At 41.6% G+C, this 18,345-nt stretch overlaps 1 long non-coding RNA gene across 2 annotated transcripts in view; it reads right to left on the reverse strand.

Annotated features, from left to right (window-relative positions):
* Window positions 1–4,658: 4,658 nt before the first annotated feature.
* The window catches only part of LOC126385213 (uncharacterized), a 36,434-nt gene continuing 22,747 nt past the window's right edge, over window positions 4,659–18,345 (reverse strand). For both annotated transcript variants that reach the window (XR_007569411.1, XR_007569410.1), the window contains 3 exons: window positions 12,966–13,096; window positions 8,832–8,882; window positions 4,659–5,904 (listed from right to left, as the gene is read on the reverse strand). This is a non-coding gene — a long non-coding RNA (uncharacterized LOC126385213). The remainder of the gene's footprint in view (window positions 5,905–8,831; window positions 8,883–12,965; window positions 13,097–18,345) is intronic.

Genomic DNA, 18,345 nt, shown 5'->3' on the forward strand with positions numbered 1-18,345 from the left:
AACAACTAAGTCCCCCCCCCCCAGTGCTTTCAAAATTATTTGACATGCCTATCCCTTTTTGCACCACCCTCCCCCTCATAAATGACAGTTACTTTAGAAAAAATTTGTGGTACTAAAGTCTTTTCATGGCGTTTTCTACTTCACAACATTTCAGAGGGAAATAATGTACTGTTTACTTCACTACAATTTTTTGACAGCCTTAGTTACTGGTTGCTTTTCAAATTAAGATTTTTGCATTCAAAACAGCTTATAAAATATGTTTTCTCATAAATCAAACTAACCAGCAATATACCAAAGCATGGATGGATTATGAGTTATTGGGCCCCTGGGCACAGACACACAGAAGGCCCCACCACCTCTCCTACATAGGAGCAAGACACACAGACTTTGTGATGGTTTTGCTGCTTTTTAATTTTTGTAGTTGTTTTGTCTCTGAGGTTATTTCGTCTTCTTGTGGTTGTGACTCACTGTAGTCATTTTGTGTCTCTTGGGGTAATTTTGTCTTTTTTGGTGGTTTTGTGTCTCTAAGAGAACATTTTGTTTCATTTTTTGATCATTTGTGTCTCTTTTAGGTGTTTTGTATCTTTGTGGTCTTTTGTTTTATGTCTTTTTTAGTGATTTTTGTGTCTTGTGGTTATTTTGTGTTCTTTGTAGTTGTGATGTGTCTCTTTGAGGTAAATTTGTGTCTTTTTGATTGTTCAGTGAGACATCCATGCACAAGTACAGCCAAAAACAATTAGTGAACAGGCATTTCTTATTATTTTCAGATTTTTTTATGAATCAAACAGTCAAAGATTAACCCACAGGAAAAATAAGCACAAGTTGCAGTCTGTACTAACATACCATGGTTAAAAAGAAAAAAAAAAATCTAATGATATAATATGTAATAATGGAACAGTCACAGGAGCCATTTCTCTGCATTGAGTACTTTTACTTTTTATACTTAAAGTACATTTTCCTAATTATACTTCAATGCATTTACTCAAGTTACATTTTAAGGCAGGATTTTTTTCAGTGTGGTATCAGTAGGTGTACTTTTACTCAAGTAAAGGATCTGAATACTTCCTCCACCACTGGTTATACTAAATACCATGTGATATTGTTGTACTACACTATATATTGTTATACTGTGCCACTAGTGCATTACTACACCACTCATATCCCATACTATATCATGTACCATATTATACTATATCATGTTAAAATGCTACACTGACTTTTGCACTCTATTATATTTAATAGAGACAAATACTGAGTACCATCACTTATATCATACATTAGTCTGTCATCCACTGTTTACAGAGATATCTGAATATTTGTCTGCTCATGTATAGTTTTATTTTATTATTCTATTATTTCAGTTTATGTACCTTTTATTATTTATTTCTGTTATTCTCTGTACTTATCTGTATTTATTTATGTCCTTGTTCTGCTGCAACTTAATTTCCCTGCTGGGATCAATAAAGTTGTACATTATCATACAAAATGTCAAATAATATGTGCTAGGCTGCTTTTTTGAATATAATATTAACCTAATACTGAGCAGTGTACATTTTTCTTACATTAATTTGTAGTAGTACAGAATAGTACACCCATAGCCTTTGTTTTGTGAATGGTAGTCAAGTAGATGTTTTGAACATATGTGCAGTGGTGGAATATAATAGTTTATAAAATATGTTACCAGACGGTATTAAAACAGTAGCTCCACCTCAGCTGCCAATCACAATAAAATTCTACTTATACATTAATGCACCAGTAATAATAATAATAACCACACAATATATTATATAATAGTTTAACAATCACAAGAGCCATTTTTATCGAAATTATTTTGAGTGACTTACTTTTGATATTTTCAGTACATTATTCTTATTCCACTTACTTCACATTTTCAGTGCAGGGCTTGTAATACAGTATTTTTAAATTGCAGTATTCCTACTGTTATCTAAGGATCTGAGTACTTCCTCCAACACTGCATATACATTGTATATCGTCCAGATGTATTCATACGAGATAATCACATTTCCAGACTGTCACTTGGTTAGGAAGAGGTGTGGTCCTGGACTTTGACTGTATTTAATCTCTTAGGGATCAACAAGACTATATTATCTACACATTAATAGGGGCATATTCTGCAGTGCAACAGCCTATGAGCCACATGTTGTTCTATTAGTAAACTATGCTCCTGTTTTTAGGTGTAAATTCTTGACATTTGCAGTGCAGCTTTACATTTATGTCTTTATTATTTGTAAAGTTAACCACAGTAAAACAATATGGGATAATGGGGTTTGCCTTTAGTTTTCTTTGCAAGTTGAGTATGCAACTTTATGGAACATTTGTTTATTAAATGACACATTTTAAATGAGCACTGTCAAGTATCATCCCCTTCCTTTATAGGTAAGCAAACAGAAGTTGGTACCAATAGATTTTTCTTTGCTTCTCCAGTCTTTATAACGTCATAGGCTTTTGCAAAGTAAAGCCAACATCCCAGATAAGTGAAGGACAACATGTAATATCTAGCGCCATCTACTGCGTGTGGGTGCTCGGCAATGTTCAGTGTCTCCATCCTGACTGAGGTGAGAGACTGTCGGGGGGTATTTAGCCATAATCTTTTCCTGTTGACTTTCACAGTAAAGCGAGACAACAAATCTCCTCCGAGGACGCTCTGTGTGTTTTCACACAGACAAGTGGGAGGGTGATAATTTATGATTTCTTGCGGGTACCTCGGCACCTGGTCTCTTGTTCCATCTGTGAGGGAAACACACATGCTAATGTTTTCTGAATTAGAGACAGTCTTCCACACTCAGAAGCTCAGTTAAGTAAAATACACTGTGTGAAACAGATATCAGCTTTGAAGAAGTCTGGGGATGCAACTTGAAAACTGAAAACTGATGACTACACTCTGAAGCGTGTTACAAAATGTGGAACATTTGTCAGACACCGTTTAGCTCAGAAAAAAAAAGACTTCTTTTTTTGCATGAGGCTTTTAAAATTAATATTTTCAAATGTAATGAGCCCCCTACAAGAATTACATAATTAGGTAACAAAAAAACATTACATAAAACATAAACATTAAAAAAAAATTCCAACATCTATTTCTAATGCGCATCAGTACTCAGTCGACACTGAAAGGACCAGACTCCAGTCGTTACTTTTTCTTTAATTTTTCCTTTTTTATTTGTTGATGTAACGGTACAAAGTTAAAACATTTACTATGCTTACAATTAAATTCCTAAAACCAACTACACTTTGCATGCTATCTATCTATATAGTACGTGGTGCAAATCTCTAAAGTATTAAATGCTGTTATGAAAAGCATTCTGTGATTTGGCTTCACTCACCCATCCAAAGAAACCTTTGATATCAAACGCCGGCTCTTTGTGCTGCTCAGTGAGTCAGAGTCTGTCAGTTTATTCCTAAGTAGAGAGGTGACAGAGATGCTCGTGTGTGTGTGCTCCTGTGAAGTATTGCTGCCCTCCAGGGAAGGCAGTAGGTTGTATAGTTAGCTCCTGATGGGGTAAAATCACAACCCTGAAACCACACAACCTACTACCTCACCCTGTACGAACACCATTAGTCACGTAGGCGGGGAGGAGGAAGATCTGAAGGTCTGTACACATCCGGTCACTGTGTAAATAAAGGCAGAGCTACTGTGTTGCTGTTACAGCAATACGTGTCAGTGATGATGTCACTGGAGATAAAAGGATACAGGTAAAAACAATCAAATATCTGCTAATGGAGACATTTTGTTAAAGCAGCTGCAATCAGTATAAACCTTTTTAAAGTAACAGACTCCTAAACTTACACTTCAATAATGAAAAAAACAAAACAAAAAAACTTGATATTTCAGAAATACACACTCATGAATGTCAGGTAATCAAAACAGATAGCGTACAATCCAACCATTGATATAACGATTCAGTGATCAACGATCCAACATCACCAGTACAACGTTAAAACATCGATACATCTCGTCATCTTTAAGGTGCTCCTTTATTTTAAAATTCCCATGGCATGTCTGTGTCACCATTTCCCTTCAAGGACACCTCCTTCCTAAACATTCAAACAGTGCCAGCGGCCCAGCGCCAGGCAGACAATGGTTAGCAGCCAAGACAAAGACAATGAGGATATTTACTGATATCGTCTCACATCAATCGCAGGACATCACAGACTTTGTGTTATCAGCCAATACTGTGCCGCTGTCCAAAACATCAATAGAATATCGTATTGAGATGAAACTCGTGATTTACACCCCTACCTAGTCATCTGCCTCTCTCTCTAATATCAGAGTGAGGTTGTGTTTTCCTTTGTGACAGAGCAGATGATGATGAAGATGCCGCCATCACAGTCGCTTCAGGAAAGACAGTAAGTTGTATAGTCATCTGACAGCTTGGGAATGACCCTAAAACTATACAACCTACTACCTCACCCCAAAGGACAGTTAATCTCCTGCAGGTGTCTGTCGTGTCATTCGGACGATGGTCGACCTGTGGGAGCACAAACTAAAAACCACAAGAGCCCTTCTACAAAAGTTACCGCAGTTGTTCTCAAACTGTGGGATGGCCACTGCAGGTGGTGTGTGGGTGACCAGGGGAAACATAAAGAGTGAAACAAATTTGAATGAATACTATTTATTTGGGGAAAACCAACCAACAATACTTTGCTGGTGCTATCATGCTGAGATTTATGTCACTAAAATTCTACATAGACCTTTTTATTAGTTGTTCCCCCAATTATTGTTAATGACTGACAAAAAATTATGGGGTGAGTGGGCATGCATTTTTTTTTTTGGCTTCTGATGGGGGCCTGACAGAAAATGTTTGAGAACCACTGAGTTAATGGAATAAAAAAAAAAAAACCTACTCTCTTTTTGAGCTGCAGCTAAAAGCTCAGAAAAAGCTACAAAGTGGGCCTTTGAGTTGAGATGAAGTTGCCAACAATAAACCTACATACACATGTATTATCACTGTATATGTTTTGTAATATATTATATTATCATATTTATATTATATTTTATTTTAAATATGCATGGGTATAAGGAGAGTTTTAATAACTTTCAAAGTACCTGAAGAAACTGAAAAATAATGTAATTTTTTAAAATTAAAATCGTAGTCACCTATTTGTTTTTGTTCCATTTATTAATTTCATAGAGGTTTTTTTATTGCAGGTTTATTATTCACACTACCCTCTTGTCTTACTATCATTACTTCCTCGGCCAATGTTAGCTTTATTCTACAGAATATTCTAATTTATCTATCCAGTCATACATGTGTGGGTTTATGTATTGTATTGTTATTTATGGGGTTTAGATTCACAGAAGTAAATCATATATATATTCCTAAAAAAAACAAAAAACAAAAAAAACAACAACAACAACCCCTGAATCACCCAATTCTCTTTTTAGCTAAACACAATATGGCTTCATTAACACACATCTGTATCACAATAATTTTGTCAGGACGTGATGTGTCCCTGCTGGCATGAACATGAGGATAAATTAAATTGCTGCTACATTTAAAAAGAAATAAATAAAAAAAAATTGATTTTTTTTTTCATTGAACGATCTAATCTAATCTTTCTAAATGACGTCCATTCAAATTCATTTGACTTTGAAACATAAGGTTCATTGTATTTATGATAATAATGAGTTTGTTTTACAACCCTTTTAAAGTTTTACAGCTTTGTGTATTTACAGGGGAATCCACCTGATGTGAGAGCAGAGCAGAGTGAGCTGTGCATCTAACCCTGTGTCATAAACTGAGCTTGTGTCTTAATTGCTGCAAATCAAAGAGTGCTGTCAGAATACTTCCTGGATGTCACCTCTGCCTGACAGGTCACCTCCTCTCTGTAGCCTCACGTAGCTGTGCGGTCTGTCGGCTTCACCTCCTCTCAGGTTTCCTCGGCCTGATGGAGACAAATGAGAGGAGAGAGTGAGCTGCTGCAGGGTATCCAAAGGTCACACTTTCACCTCTTGTCTTACACATGAGAATCACATAACGACTGCGCTCCACTGTGCACCTGAACCTGCATGTCACACACAGCAAATGTGCAGAGTTTGTGTCTTTTATCTGTGTTATCAAAGAGGATCTTGTTTGGCAATCTTGTCACCTGTTGGCTTCTTAAGTGAACACACAAACCCAGTGGATAAACTACACCATTATCTCAAAACTAGTCAGATAAATTCTCTGAATAATCTATCAAACGTCATCTGTGAAGAATTCTTGGTGCAAATTAGCATAAACTTGTGTTCCTGTGTGTGTTTGGTGAAAAGGTCAAACAGCAGGTTGTGGTTGTTTCGGGGGAGTTTCCTGAATGAGACAGGAGAGGCCGCCACTCTGCTGCGGTTTCCCCCCAGGCTGGGGAGCGACGTGGGGGAGACGTGAGGGAGCTAGACGGGGTCGAACTTATAAAAGTGAGTCACTGCCTTAACTCCTCGCACACACACATGCACACACGCACACACGCACACACGCACATACCAGTTAGCGGCTGTTTAATTGCAGGTCGGTTATCCCATAAATGCCACACAAATCTCTACACGAGCTACTTAATGTCCAAGCCTGTGAGGTGCACGACAGACCTGCAGCTCGCTCCTTCACTTACATTGCTGGTGTGTGTGGAGCACGGTGTCAGGCTTACAAGGGGCGAGGCCTTTTACTTAAAGGGTGGATTCATATAAATTACGGAGAAGATTTTCTTCCATTTCTGGTGGTATTTAGTCAAACAAATGTTTATTAATCTAGATTAAGAAATATCTGAGATTGCAACCTTCATCCTGACACAATTAAGGTTAACTGTATTTAATTTTTGGTGTACGTAACATTTGAAATATATGCTGTTTTTTCCAGAAAAAGTGCCACTGTTTCTCTGGAAAATCCACAGAGCTCAGAAATCACCAGAAATTCTTTCTTCCAAAGAAATAGTCCCTTCGAAAACAGCTGACTGCTCGTTGATGTGGATTAACCACAGTATCAGGGACAATGTTTCTGGAAAGACATGTTCCTGTTGTGATGTTTGACTGCTGTGAGCACTGCAAACTAAATTCAGTGCTCCTACGCTGTGCTGGGATCAAGGGCGTAGGTTTCGTTCCAAAACTGTGGGGGACACATATGAAATCGGGAAGGAAGGGAGGGGGTCGAGGGTCCTCTGCCAGAAAATTCAGAGCATCAAACACTTAATTTTCGTCATTCTGGTGAATTTTTCGGCACCACTTTGTGCTTTTTCGGCATAATTTTGTGGTGTGAATGTCTTTAATTTGGTTAAAACTCCTCTGATACTTTCATGTTTTTTTTGGTGGGGACAAATGCATGTGTTCTAAATTTTGAGAGGGACGTGTACCCTGTGTGTCCCCCGAAACTACACCTACAACTGTGGTGGAGGCACACATCTCAGGTATATATATCTTTATCTGTATGGCTAGAAACTACTAGAACTACATGACAAAGTAAGTTTCTTGCGGTTTTACACACAATGTTTAAAAGTTTTACATTTTAAATTAATATTTTTAATAGCTAGTGTGCACTTACACACAAGCAGAGTGTTATGTGTAACTTTTAAAATTATTTAAATTACTTTAAAAGCTAAATTAAAAATAAAATGTGTTCAGATAGTATTATCATATCGATACACTCTAAAAACGCCCCCATCCTTTCTCTTTAAAATATAATAGTATTATTAACTAATGAAAGGTCTAACTCAGGAAAACCCTGCAGCCTACAGCAACTTTCCTAAAGAACCCTCGTCAAACGTTTTGGACACATGGCGCCGTAAACTGTAAAACTGTGTTAAACTGTCAAGAATGATCCTTAAAATGATTTGAGATCAACCACTCGGCTCTTTGAAGTGTCTGGACCCTGTGTGCCTGGAGGAGTGGCGTAAAACTGTCAAAACAGAAAACATAAATCAAAAGCAAACTTTATTTTGATTGGTGTTTTTTTAACTTTCTTGTAAGGGCCTACTAAGTCACGTCAATAGGGAAATTCAAGATAGGAATAATACCACATGAGACAGAAACTCGTGACCTATGACTAAAACCTGTGACCAGATTTGTGTCTGCGTCCTAAATGATTCAACAGATTCATGTGACCTGGAAGTACGTCTTATTTTAGTGCACTCAAATCAAAAAAGACGACAATAAAATAGATTCATTTGAGCCCCACTCTCGGCCTGTGAAGGTGCCCTGTCACTCTGCCTGCAGTTAACCAGAACCACCAACAGGTGTCATGTCTCCTCAAATAAGCAGGGCGAGTATGTGCAGAGCTGAGGACTCCCGTGACAATGAGGCCTTTGTGCAGTTCCGGGTGCCAGCCGGTGTGCCCTCGTGTACTGTTTCCCTCTAATCTTCATTTGACCTTTAGGCTGACGGCTTTTCTTTCCCTTTTTTCCCGACTAATTTCCTTTGAGGAGATTATCTTTGAGCCGCACCAGAGACTTACTGATTCAGATGACATGACACACACAACGCGCCCGAGCCAGTTTTGACGGGACGCGCCACTCGCTGCCACAGTTGCTGCTGCTGCGTGCTGGGAACAATGTGAGTCGGATTGCGTTCAATAAACTAACGACAAACTGTGTTAATTGTGTTGTGTGCCTGCAGGCCGCTGGAAGAGGGAACTAAAGGATGCATGCTCCTTCATACAGACATGAGTGAAATGAATTTGACTTTGAGAACTCAGCAGTGTGTGGTGGCATGCACACACACACACACAGGGACACACACACAGAGACACACACGCAGTTAAACGCATCATTGAGTGTGAAGTAAATATATACTTAGATGAAATAAAAATGTATTTGACAATATAGAAAATTCATAAAATCTTGAAACTAACCTTGACATTGAGGTCTGCCCAGGAAAATAAAGTCATGTCCAAATAATGAGGCTGCAAATGAAAGAGAAAAACAGACATGTAAATATAGTTATACTTACACACATCCACGTCGACACACACACATTATACTGTGCAGATACACACACACACACACACACACACACACACACACACACCAAGGTGTCCATGTAGCCCTCAGGTCATAAACCTGCCAAGCAGCTACTTGACTGTATCATTAAGGCTGATGTAACATATGTTAGAGTGATCATGGCTCAGAGTGCTGCTGCCGAATTTAGCCTGGATAACTATATTACCATATACTGGCCAGTGATGAAGAAGCTTAAGATTCATCTCTAGGAAAACCATTCGCTCCAGAAAATTACCAGTGGGAATTATATTACTGTGTGTTATTAGAATTATGAATTCTTTTTGCTCAACGTGTGTTTAGATTTTCTCTGTTTTGCCGTGTCTTTATTAAGGTCCAATTTTAGTTTATTAAAATGAAATGTTAAATATTGGTAAAAGTGCTAAAAGTATTAAAAATATAAAAGGCAATAATGGAAGAAAAAAACAAGCATCAAATTATGCTACAAAGAAAATCTATATTTTTCTTAACGAAAATACTTTTAATAGTTACAATGTTAAATATACTATGCAATTGAAAACACTATATAAATAAATATTACAGCCCTCCTTCACACATGCACACGCACACACACACACACACACACACACACACTATACAATGTCAATGTCAAAGTCATTATAGAAAAAGTATTCTATCTATTATAAAACATAATTAAAGAAATTAATTTAATTAATATATTTTCATATATTGTACATATTGTAACAATTACGCATATTTTTTTTCACAAGAAAAAAAAATAATCGAACAGCTTGTTTATTTGTGAAAATACAATGATACAAAAATAAATATTAAAATGTATCCCTTTTTAAATTTAACAATCCAATTTCAAAGTTTAAAACAAAGCCACGTATATATGTATGTAAAAACCACACACACACACACACACACACACACACACACACACACACACACACACACACACACACACACACTGAACCCATAGATATTGAAATGGTACATTTTCCCACAAACTTTTGTTTGTGCTTCATTTAAATTTTCCCTGCAAAACAAAACCTTATGACTAACTCACATTCACTCTCTCTCTCCTACACACACACACACACACACACACACACACACACACACACACACACACACTGAAACAAGAGGAGGTGTAAGTGAAATGTAACCGAAAGTAAAACACCCCAAACACATCTCAATCCTCATTTACCTTCCTGTTTGCTGCTTAACAAAATAAAAGCTGCCTTTTGGGCTAAATTGCTAACGCGTTAGCGATGAAGATATCTGTGTCTCACTGCATCTTAAAAATTGCCATGCTCATCATGGCTGTGAGTGCTCTGAATAATAATCTATATTTCTCTGTGTGTGCCTTTTAAAATGTGTCCTTTTCACTGCAAGTGTGTGTGTGCCTCTGTGTTCTGCTCAAATGCACCTATGTGTGTTTGAGCAGGACTGTGTGGCCATCTGTGGTACGTGCATTGTCTGTGTGTGTGTGTGCAGTGCGTGTGTGTGTGAATACTCAGAGGAGGCGGCTGTGCCCTGCACTCCTTGGGAGAGGCGTGGGAACCCCATTCATCTTAGGAGCCAGGGTTCATTGTGGGGTACATAGCATCAAATGTGTCTGGGTGTTTGCCTGGTTGTGTGTGTGTGTGTGTGTGTGTGTGTGTGTGTGTGCGCGCATGTGTTTGTGCGTGCATGTGTCCAGTGTGTCTGGTTCAAAATGTGATGTGATGGTCTGTATGTTAGCTTCTATATTCCCCTCAGTTTTGCTGTTTTTCTAAAATTATGTATTAAATTATAAACATTTCTTTATAAATCAAGCCGATTTAATAGTGAGGCAAAATTCGCAATTTCTACGTCACGTTTTTTACTTAAAAAATAAATTAAAAAAAAAAAAACCGATGCAGGACTCCTCAGTGGTTTGTCCTTTACGATGTAAAGGTGAGACAATTTGAAGCGCAGCAAAGCAATGCGGCGTATAAAATCTCGCAATGCCATTTTAGCATGAAAACACTTTTTTAAAAAAATAATTCCTAACCAGGTTTGTTTTGTCTCGTCTTTTCGGGGTGAAATATTTTTCCAAAGACTGCCAATATTTTGAGGAAATAAACTGTTTTGCTTTCTTGCTTTTTCGTGACATTAACAGACCTGACAGATCAGAGATCGTAAGTACGCAGAGGACACTTTGAAATATGTGCGTGCCAGAAAGAAAACGCTTAAAAACATTTTAAATCTTTTAAAAGTTAATGAAACGATTGACAGGTTCTGAGTTATAAAACGGATATTAAAGCGTGTTTTCTCCCCGTTCCCCTACAGGGCGTTTGATTGTGAAGAGCAGCACGCCACGCCGCAAATATTCCCTTTTATGTCTGCAGTGTGTGTGTAAGAGAGTTAGATGAAATTAGGAAAGAAATAGAAAAGAAGAGCAGAGAAAAATCAAAAACCAATCACATCCTTCATTTAACTCTGCTGCAGTTCTTACTGCTGCACCTCGTGAGCCCATTGGTGTTCAGCAGTGACGTGTTCCTTCTCCAAACGCTGACGTATTAGCTCACAATTTCACTGTGCTGAGGGTCTCAGAAGAGGGGTTCGGACGCACCAAATGCGGCGAAGTTGGGGTTTCCTACCGACGTGAAAGTGATGGCGGAGCTTGCGCCAGGCCCTGCGGTGCGAGAGTGGCAGATGAATAGGCCTGTCAAACGTAGGACGTAGGTGGGTGACTAGAGCTATCTGTGATGACTCACGCTGCCTCCACTCCTACCTATTGGTCATGGTAGACTCTGATGTGCTGAGGTGTTCAACATGAAGCCATGTCGACAGGCAATGTGGGGGGAAAAAAAAGGATTTTCAATTAGCGCTCGATCAAAAAACTGATTTATGCGCAATAATTAAAAGATGCCGTACTAGAAGGCACGAGGGGTGTGGCACATTGAGTTTTTTAATTACGTGGAAAATATGATATAACAGACAAAATTAGAGCTGATATTCTTCCTGAGGGATGAAGCAGGTGTGATACTAATATTAATGACAATACAACTTTTATTAATTCTTTATAAAGCAGACCGCTCTATTCCGGTTCAATTACACAACCCAAATACTGTGTATGTAGGTTACATCGCTTCAGATTTAATTGAGTCTTCAAACCGTATAATCGAACTAAAGATAAATGTCGACAGCTTTGTGCCTTGAGCATTTGTCTGGTTTACGTAAAAGAAAAATTTAAAAATGAAAACGAGTGCTTTATATGTTACCACGTTCGTTATAAATCATAATACCAGGTATGTCCAAGAGGCCTGATCGAGCTGTATCAAAGCTACGTGAGGCCACGTGTCAGCACTGACCCATTTTCAAATGTTTAACCTTCCACTACAGACTGAAAACCTTGCACGCAATCACCAAGATGAGGTTTAAATGAGAAAAGTCAATATGAGAATCGCCGCTTATAGTTTTGTTATAGCTGACCAGGAGAGAAAAGGGGAGAGAGACACAGAGAGTGAGAGGAGGAGAGAGAGAGAGAGAGAGAGAGAGAGAGAGAGAGAGAGAGAGAGAGGGAGCGTTATGGTGGGGCTCGGCCTTGTGTAGCAGGCCCTGTCTGGCCCTCGGCCCAACATTACAGCACTAGTCCCCCTCTGCTCCCTCCAAAACCGTCTCTCTTTCACACACACAAAAGGCCGACCTGGAGTGCAGAACTGCAGGTAGGAACGCACCAGAGGAGAGATTAGCTCGGTTTCGTCTGAAATCCAAAGCCCATGCCACGTTTCCCCCCTGGTTTGCCTATATTTAGTTAAGCCTCCCCTCTCTGGATAGTCATGTAGCCCTGAAGGAAACAACACCCCGACTTTAAACACGCAACTTAGGAGATCTGGTCGGCCGAAGACGAATTATCGCGTTTGTTTCGTCTGCGTGTCATCGTTTTGTCCAGAGAAAAACCCCTGCATGTGTGCATGCTTCATACACACAGGCATACATGCACACACACACTTACCTCCACACCCACACAGACACACACACTCTTTCTGACTTACCCACTGAGACTTTGTAGGCAACTGGCACACACACCACGGTCATCGGCTATCCAGGGTAAAGCGCCGAAATCTCCGCTGTTCATTGTGCCGGATCCCTCTGTAGCTGCACGCAGTATGTCCACATATCCTCTCTGTAGAGAAGGGCAGAGAAGGAGCTCGGATTCAGTCACACAGCTCTGCACTCCCTGCAAGGAGTAGGCGGGCACGCCAACGAGAGACCCATTCAGAGTCCCAGAAAGTGCCAGCCTCCCTGTCTGCCTCAACGCCTTGTCTGTATATCTGTCTGCCCATCTGTCTGCCCCTCTGTCTGGGTTTTACCCTGTCAATCTGGCCGCCTTACCCCCAAACCCATCTCTGAGCCTCGGGTAACCTGCCTAACCTCAGCTAACTGCTTTCTAATATTTACAAACCGGCTCCCCTCGCTCTCCACTGTCTGCCACCTCCTAGTCTGAGACTGTCAGGGCCCGCCACAATAAGGAGGCCATGTGGGTTTCCCATGGAGTCGCGTGTTCCTCCCGTCTGGCAGTTAACAAGGCTTTGAATGAGGAATGTTAGCAAACAGAGCCGCTGAATGTCGGGTGAATGCTAAGCCAGGCAGCCAGTCAGATCGCAGCACTGGCCCGGGCATATGAATAATGCAGAAGACTCGACAGGGAGGAGAGGAGGCAAGGCTCCGCCTCCCACTGCCCCTTCCAAACTCCACCCGCCCCTCCTTCTTTTCCCCGCTCGAAACTCAAATGCCTTCACGGGAGCAAGAGAGCAGAGAGGTGGAGGGGGGGAGAGAAGGGATTCAAGATCTCTGCTGCTGCTACTCACTCATGCAATACAAAAAAATAAAAAGTCCTGCAGGAAGAGAATGGTTACACATGCATACACATGTTATCGCCACAAATCAGCTCTTGAAACATGCCACTTTTTCCCTGTCGTTAGGAACTATCTCACTTTTTTTTGGCTTTTTGTGTCTTTTGTTAGGAATTGGCACCTGTCCCAGAAAAAGCCCCGTCCCTGCTCCGCCCTCCTGCTCCCCTTTCACTGGAGACTGCCCACGAGAGAGAGAGAGAGAGAGGGACAGAGAGAGGGAGAGAAGGAGAGAGAGCGTGAGGAAGAGAGGGTGGGGCAGAAAACCCAAAAGAGGGAGAGGTTTAGAGATGGAAAGGGTGAGGAAGGAGGAGGGCAGAGGAGATAAGAGCACAGCAAAATACATAAGAAATCATCTGCTCAAACCAAGATACATGCACAGGTAACACCAAATCAAGCAGCTGGTTAAACAACACGCCAAAAACAAACTGCCGTCTTCATCCTCGGCTTTCGGGGAGGACTCATGCGGAAAGGAAGCATGGCGAACAATCGTGAAGCACGTGCTCGAAAAAAGCCTTCGCATCACGGTAGAGCACAAACCAAAAAACCACAGATTCGACCCCGTCCAGTTTAACTCTATTGACAACAACCCAGAAGCAGCAAAAACTGACCAAATGCATGTGATCAGTGCCCGCGGAGTGAAGAAAATGGGGGTCCCGCAAAATGTCTTCGCAAATGGCGCAGCGGCGTCGAAGTAGGAGTAAAGCAAAGACACTTGTTGCATGATATTGAGGAGCAGATCTTGCAAAGAGAAGCGAGAGCAGGCAGAGGGTTAAAATCCTGGGACTGGGAGTAGTAAAAAATCCCTCCCTCTTTTGGCACAGACTAGCTAAAGGGGAGGGCCTGCCTGTAGAAATAGCAGCAGAGCGTTTTTCCCCTCTTTTTTTTTCAGAGCTGCAGCGTCCTAGTCTACCCTCTTGCATGTGGCCGGGACCCAGGGAGAGAGGAGGAGGAGAGCGATGGATAGAAAAAGAAGCAAGAGCCGAGAGGGGAGGGGGCGAGAGAAGGAGGGGAGAAGAGCTGTGAGTGGAGGAGAAAGGGCTCAGCTGATGATGAAACAGGGACGTGTGGGAGTGCGTGCGCACTACGCATTTTCATCACCGGGTCGGCACGACGTGCGCGTGCATGAGGCGAGATGGGGAGTGGGGGGGGGGGGCACAGTGCACTTCTCCTGAGGAGGAGAGTCACAGCAAACACTCACAAATGATTAAAGGATTCTGGGACAACACCTAACTTTGAGATTCAGGGGAAAGATTAACGATTCATTTCAGAGCTGCTCTGAGTTTAATATCAGACGTTTTTCTTTGACCTACATGTCCTTTATCACCAAACTTCCGGGTGGCGACAAAAGCAACGGCGTCCCGCAGTAAAGGCCGAAAACGAAATTCTGGCATGATCACTGATGAATATCATCTTGATTGCCGCTTCGTTTTTTTCAACCACAGACACGTTAATGAGTTGAAAAGCTACACTGACTGCTTTGGCACACAATCAAAGCCAGATAAGCACCTGGGTGCGACTGCCCTGCCATGATTGCAACAGTGCTGTAAAATCCTGTAATATTTACCGCAGTGCGCCCGCCATGTGCCATTACTAGGCCACCCTCGCCTTGCTGCGATCCGCAGCAGCAGCAGCGGCGGTCCTGCGTGCGAATAAGAAGAGGAGAAATGTCGGGCAGGAACCGAACGATAAAATGGACTCTGCTGATGACTCGGCTCGTGTCCTGCACCCTCCTTCCCCCCCTCTGCCTCCCCCTCAGTGTCCAGCCTATTCTGTCTCCCACCCTTTCTTGTCCTTTCAGTAGCACTCTTATAGCCTACAGTAATAAACAGCCCAGCTCTGAGCAGCTAGTGTTAATTTAAGCCTGCATGAAGAGGATCCTTTTTATGTGTTTTTGTGCCAGATACCACCCCTGCTGTCTTTCTCTCTCCCCTCTGTCTCATGCACACCTACCAACCTCTGTATCAGCCCGCTGAAGGTTATTCACACCCGTCCGACTTCCCTCCCCGACAAACTTCTCTGTGGCCAAAATGCTGTAATGCCCCTTAGCTGTTTGCAACAGATTCCCCCATGGCAGAAAAACAACTTCCTCTCTTTTGGACGCCATTCCCCTCCCCTCCAGTCCTCTCTTTCCCAAAAGAAACCCAGAACTCAGCACAGGCAAATTTTTCCCCTCCTCTCTCCCCAAAGTAGCAGCCGCACAAAAGAGAGGGGAAAAAGGGAAAACTGTCCAAAAAAACGACGGATCTCACATCATGGAGCACAGCTAGCTGCCCTTGATTTCAATCTGTCTTTATTGCTCGCACAGTGTCTAAAGAGGAATTGCACACATTGAGACGAATAAAGGTGGGGAACCCTCCCTATACACACTCAAATATTCTCTCATTTGTATGTTTTTCACTGTGCAGACGAAGACGAAGACCAGAGCGAGTATGAGCGATTGAACAGCAAAACTAATATGGCCGCTTGGTTAGTTGCAGTCTCTCCTACCTCCTCACTCTCAGTCCTGGAGGGTGAAAGAAAAGGCGTTACGCTGCTGTGTGTGTTTCTACCTCAGAGGACGGACCCAGAGAGAGAGAGAGACACACACACACACACACACACACACACACAGAGTGAGTGCACTTGTCTTGCCTAACTCTCCTCAGCTTTCCACAGTCTCAAATGAAACTTAGCTTCCTTGTGTTCTGTCTTGCTGCACTGTTCGCATATCAAAAAAACACAATGCACAAACGCGAAAACTTCCCGTCGAGAACAACGAGCGTGAGTGAGACAGAAATGAGGTTACTAACAGGGCTTCAACACGTGATTTCACTGCACTTTATCAAGATATAAACTCAACTCGTGTCCCTTGATGAGAAAAACGGATCGAGCACCAAACAGTCATCAGATTGGCCCCTGTGACGTCGCATCTCGCCACGTCTTTTGAACCAATTGCAATCGCTGCAAGTATAAAACGCCACTACAACGGCATGCTGAATATAAATCACACAATAGTGTAAACAAATGCATGTTTCATCAGCAATTTCAAGAGTCCCTTAGCCCCCCTCGTCTATCTAAGACACTGTTTCTGCGAGTCAGTTGTTTACCATCTAACATGTGGCAGGAATTCAGAGTTCACTTGAGGATACGACTCTGGTTTTGGCTCAGCTGCCAACTTCTGACACTGTAGCCCTCTGCGCGGCCTCGCCCCTGCAGGAGCGGCCTGCGTAATGCTGCCATTGATGAAACTCCAATATTAACAACCTCATTTATGACACCTCCAAGAGTCCACAACCACAATTTTTTCATCAACCCCCTTCACCTCCAGGTTAAATCCAAGCTGTGCTCTGCCTTTACATTTATTGTCAGACTGTAAAAGCATATTGCATTGTCATTTAATGTGCACGCACGTCATATTTTTAAAGCTCAAAACACAGTAGGTGAAGACAGAAGAGAAGCTGCAGTAAAGTGATTAGGCTTTACCACGCAATCTGTAAAAGATGCAAAGGGGAGGGGAATTAAATACAAAACACTATCAAATAAACCGACCGCAGTAAATGTGTCAATGATGCACAACTCATGTTGCATGGTGGCAACATGGCTGTGAATGTCTTGCAGTCAAAATGAGTTATAGTTCATGAGCCGAAACAATGGAGTTGTTGATTCAGTGGTCTTATCAGACCCCCGGTGCCTTCACATCCTTATGAATCATCCCACGGATCCACTGCGACAAACACAACCCAGCAACATACACAGGTCCAATTTATAGCACACACACACAGCTCGGTGCTGTACCGCCCTAGGAAAAGCAGTGCATAAGAAAAAGATGAGCTAAAATATTTTTAACACTCAGTGCCAAAAAACATACAGTATAAATACAGACAAATCACAACATGAATTGTAATTAAGCAACAAATTATTTGCCTTTATAGGAACAGAACAGATCAGCTCTCTTAGAGGAAATTCATCATTAGACACAGTAAAAAAAATTTAAATAAAACAAATTCAACACACCTTTCTGCATCAAAAATACCTTTTCTTTTATGTATTTCTTATAGGTTTTAGTCAAGCAGTTAATAAAATGCAGTAAAATAAGAAGAACCACATGGGAATGCCAGTAAAGAGAGATGTGGCCCTCTCTGCGGCAGCCACTTCTGTGAATACATGACTTATTGCATGTAAAATGCCAAAGTTCGGGTCTATTTTTACAAGCTTAAGATGCTGTCCTGAACGGTAATAACTCACACATATAACCCCAGTTGTATTTTCACCTTATAAGTTACAGCCATCTATACGTTCACACTCCGGTGAACACACACACACACTTCCTCCTCTCTTCGGTGACCAGTGCGGAGCGCCCCGCTCCCTCTACGAGGTGGTCTGCTGAGGGGCCCCTCGGCAGCACGCGCCTCGACAACTTCTCTATTACAGCCGTGACCCCTAAGGTCAGTCTCTGAAGGGTTCTGAACAAAGGCCACGACCCCGGGGTCAGAAGTGTAACGCCGGGGGCAGGCCGGGGCCCCACAGCAAAGGGAGCGTG

Source organism: Epinephelus moara, chromosome 23 (genome assembly GCF_006386435.1).
Source record: "Epinephelus moara isolate mb chromosome 23, YSFRI_EMoa_1.0, whole genome shotgun sequence".
Lineage (NCBI taxonomy): Eukaryota > Metazoa > Chordata > Actinopteri > Perciformes > Serranidae > Epinephelus > Epinephelus moara.